Source organism: Cherax quadricarinatus, unplaced genomic scaffold (genome assembly GCF_038502225.1).
Source record: "Cherax quadricarinatus isolate ZL_2023a unplaced genomic scaffold, ASM3850222v1 Contig211, whole genome shotgun sequence".
In the NCBI taxonomy this organism is placed as follows: Eukaryota; Metazoa; Arthropoda; class Malacostraca; order Decapoda; family Parastacidae; genus Cherax; species Cherax quadricarinatus.
In genome coordinates this window covers 110001-114799 of record NW_027195237.1, presented here as the reverse complement: position 1 = coordinate 114799, position 4799 = coordinate 110001, and the positions used below count along the sequence as shown (strand labels likewise).

The 4799-nt window shown below is 41.3% G+C and overlaps 1 protein-coding gene across 1 annotated transcript in view; it reads right to left on the bottom strand.

The window, feature by feature from the left end:
• Positions 1-4554: 4554 nt before the first annotated feature.
• LOC138851260 (U-scoloptoxin(11)-Sm6a-like) overlaps positions 4555-4799 on the bottom strand; it is a 105639-nt gene continuing 105394 nt past the window's right edge. The window contains exon 4 of the mRNA XM_070080189.1: positions 4555-4799. This exon is cut by the window's right edge and continues 545 nt beyond it. The gene's annotated coding sequence lies outside the window, so the exon portion shown is untranslated.

Below are 4799 nucleotides of genomic sequence, written 5' to 3'. Positions count from 1 at the left end.
TGTAGTCCTGCTTGATCCTCATCCGACTGAATTCTCCTCATCGTCTCCTGAGACTGCTGAGTCTATCCCTTCCGTCATGTCATTCACATATACCAGAAACAGCACCGGTCCTAGGACTGACCCCTATGGAACCCGGCTCGTCACAGGCGCCCACTCTGATACCTTGCCACGTACCATGACTCGTTGTTGTCTCGCTGTCAGGTATTCTCTGATCTATTGCAGTGACCTTCCTGTTACACCTGCCTGAGCCTTCAGCTTTTGCATTATTCTCTTGTGTGGAAGTGTGTGTGTGTGTGTGTGTATGTGTGTGTGTGTGTGTGTGTGTGTGTGTGTGTGTGTGTGTGTGTGTGTGTGTGTGTGTGTGTGTGTGTGAGTGTGTGTGTGTGTGTGTGAGGTATGTGTGTGTACTCATCTAATTGTACTCACCTAATTGTGGTTGCAGGGGTCGAGACTCAGCTCCTGGCCCCGCCTCTTCACTGAGTGCTACTAGGTCCTCTCTCCCCCTGCTCCATGTGCTTTATCATACCTCATCTTAAAGCTATGTACGGTTCCTGCCTCCACTACCTCACTTGCTAGGCTATTCCACTTCCTGACTACTCTATGACTAAAGAAATACTTCCTAACACCCCTTTGACTCATTTGGATCTTCAATTTCCAATTATGACCCCTTGTTTCTGTGTCCCATCTCTGGAACATCCTGTCTCTGTCCACCTTGTCTATTCCACGCAGTATTTTGTATGTTGTTATGTCTCCCCTGACCCTCCTGTCCTCTAGTGTCGTCAGGACGATTTCCCTTAACCTTTCTTCGTAGGACATTCCCCTTAGCTTTGAAACTAACCTTGTCGCAAACCTTTGCACTTTCTCTAATTTCTTGACTTACTTGATCAAGTGTGGGTTCCAAACAGGTGCTGCATACTCCAGTATGGGCCTGACATACACGGTGTACAGTGTCTTGAACGATTCCTTACTAGGGTATCGGAACGCTATTCTCAGGTTTGCCAGGCGCCCATATGCTGCAGCAGTTATCTGGTTGATGTGTACTTCCTGAGACGTGTTCGGTGTTATACTCACCCCAAGATCTTTCTCCTTGAGCAAGGTTTGCAGTCTTTGGTCACCTAGCCTATACTCCGTCTGCGGTCTTCTTTGCCCTTCCTCGATCTTCATAACTTTGCATTTGGCGGGGTTAAATTCGAGAAGCCAGTTGCTGGACCATGTGTCCAGCCTTTGTGTGTGTGTGTGTGTGTGTGTGTGCATGTGTGTGTAATTAACAATTAGATGAGTGTAAATATACTTGTGGTTCTCAACAACTTTAATTAGTTTATCATACTTGATGTTTAAGTTGGAAGCGAGAACTTAGTACAGCAAGTTCCTATAAACATCCAGCCAGGACAAACTTCTTCTTTGTACAACTTCCATTATTTCTCCTCTATTATTATTATTATTATTATTATTATTATTATTTATACAGATTTGATTTCCCATAAATATAAAACAACGAGACTTTATCATTTATTTTATCCCTTCATACATATGATGTACGTATATGTGAGGTTGCAACATGATGTACGTATATGTGAGGTTGCAACATGATGTACGTATATGTGAGGTTGCAACATGATGTACGTATATGTGAGGTTGCAACATGATGTACGTATATGTGAGGTTGCAACATGATGTACGTATATGTGAGGTTGCAACATGATGTACGTATATGTGAGGTTGCAACATGATGTACGTATATGTGAGGTTGCAACATGATGTACGTATATGTGAGGTTGCAACATGTACGTATATGTGAGGTTGCAACATGATGTACGTATATGTGAGGTTGCAACATGTACGTATATGTGAGGTTGCAACATGATGTACGTATATGTGAGGTTGCAACATGATGTACGTATATGTGAGGTTGCAACATGATGTACGTATATGTGAGGTTGCAACATGATGTACGTATATGTGAGGTTGCAACATGATGTACGTATATGTGAGGTTGCAACATGATGTACGTATATGTGAGGTTGCAACATGATGTACGTATATGTGAGGTTGCAACATGATGTACGTATATGTGAGGTTGCAACATGATGTACGTATATGTGAGGTTGCAACATGATGTACGTATATGTGAGGTTGCAACATGATGTACGTATATGTGAGGTTGCAACATGATGTACGTATATGTGAGGTTGCAACATGATGTACGTATATGTGAGGTTGCAACATGTACGTATATGTGAGGTTGCAACATGATGTACGTATATGTGAGGTTGCAACATGATGTACGTATATGTGAGGTTGCAACATACGTATATGTGAGGTTGCAACATGATGTACGTATATGTGAGGTTGCAACATGATGTACGTATATGTGAGGTTGCAACATGTACGTATATGTGATGTTGCAACATGATGTACGTATATGTGAGGTTGCAACATGATGTACGTATATGTGAGGTTGCAACATGATGTACGTATATGTGAGGTTGCAACATGATGTACGTATATGTGAGGTTGCAACATGATGTACGTATATGTGAGGTTGCAACATGATGTACGTATATGTGAGGTTGCAACATGATGTACGTATATGTGAGGTTGCAACATGATGTACGTATATGTGAGGTTGCAACATGATGTACGTATATGTGAGGTTGCAACATGATGTACGTATATGTGACGTTTCAACATGATATACGTATATGTGAGGTTGCAACATGATGTACGTATATGTGAGGTTGCAACATGATGTACGTATATGTGAGGTTGCAACATGATATACGTATATATATATCTTTGAGAACATTCCTCTGCAACACAGTTGGCCTCAAATATCCATTAAGTTATACCATGAATTAAGAAAATGCGATAGTAATTATGGACAAGACAGATTAAAGGGGAAAATAACACATCATTTGTAAATATTGGAACTGACGTGTCCCTTAAAGTGCCATTTGTCTTGCAATGTTTGATGTAGCTGTAAGTAACGCTGCACGAATAACCTCTCACGTAGAAGCTCGCGACGACATTTCGGTACGACTGTCGTTCTCTAAGTAACGATGCTTTTAATTTACTGTAAAAAATCACCTGAGTCTTAATTGATGGGGTGGATATTACACAAGTTACTGCGACAATGCATCAATTTGATATAATTGAGCCCAGACTTATACTTCTCGTATAATAGGCCTCGTATGGGCCTATTGGCCCATACGAGGCAAGTCCAAGTCTCCTACCGGCTTAAGCCAATGCCCTAACCTAGTCAGGTAAGGTCACATTCACTTAAGGAAGGAGCACAGCATCAGACCTAATAGCACAAGCTAGTCAAGTCCAACTCACACCCACCCACACCCACCCACACCCACTCATATATTCATCTAACCTATGTTTAAAACTACACAAAATAACAATGCAATTTTCTATATGTGTAATTAAGTTGAGTAAGGTGAGTCTAACTTAATAATATCAAGTCGAAGTTAGACTTACTGTTCCATCACCGAGCCACAGCAGCTAGGTCAAGGCTTTGGCTTAAGCTGGTGGGAGAATTGGAACTGCTTCGCAAAGGCCAGTAGGCCTCCTGCTGTGTTCCTTCTTTCTTATGCTCCTATGTTACCGACAATACGTTAGATATAACGACACACACATGTGTAACGCCTTGATAAAGCTCCTGGAGAGCGAAACGTTGACACACTAAAATGTCACATTAATTACACTGGTGTCCTTTTACCTATTCTTCAATGTTGTATAAGATATTGATAAACTCTAACAGAAGAGTAACATTCTCAGCTTAAGAATAATGAACGACAAGTCGCTCCAAGTCAGACCCAAACGCCGTCATAAGATTTATTCTCCCATGTGTCGGTTATTAGTGTATTGTTCCAGTCACTGTATTGTCCTTTGTTATTCTTTTATGAGTCACAATATCGTAGCTGAGAAATTGTCAATTAAGTCACATATTACAGATGAAACTAAATTTTGTTAAACTGGGTCGGGAGTTAATGTCAGTCTAAGACACGAGCGGATTAAGGTAAAACAATAAGAGAGTGAAAAGCTGTGTTTACGTTGTAAATTAGGGGTTAGCGAATGCTGGTGTGTGAGTGCGGCGCTGGTGACTGGAAGGAGGCTGGTGGTGGCTACTGTAGGTTGACTGGGTATTAGAAGACGAGAACATCCTGCAGACGTTGTGATACTCGAGGGAGGGGTGAAGGAGGTAAGAATATCCTGCAGACGTTGTGATACTCGAGGGAGGGGTGAAAGAGGCAAGAATATCCTGCAGACGTTGTGATACTCGAGGGAGGGGTGAAGGAGGCAAGAATATCCTGCAGACGTTGTGACACTAGTGGGAGGGGTAAAGGAGGCAAGAACATCCTGCAGAAGCTGTGACACTAGAGGGAGGGGTAAAGGAGGCAACCTGCTGTAAGAGGAACCATGATTTAGTAGTGACAGAGGACAGCTAGGCTGGCTCTCACGGTAGCCATCTCCTGTGGACAACTTCGTTTTCTCATCCACCGTCTTACGTTTTCTTCCCCGATGGTTTTCAGTTAAGAAAATAACATACACTTTTTGATATAATTTTATTGTTTATTTTCATTCAGTACATTTTATTAAAATCTTAAAATAACAAATATACTTTATTAATTTAAATTCAATAAACAAATAGCATTAATAACACATATACAAGTCAAAATTTCGGCTTCAAAGATTACCTATTCAGGCCTAAACAGCTGCAAATCTTTGGATTATCTTACCCAGTTCTAAATCCTCAACAATTACAGGTTCACTTAATAAGAGTGATAAACGTC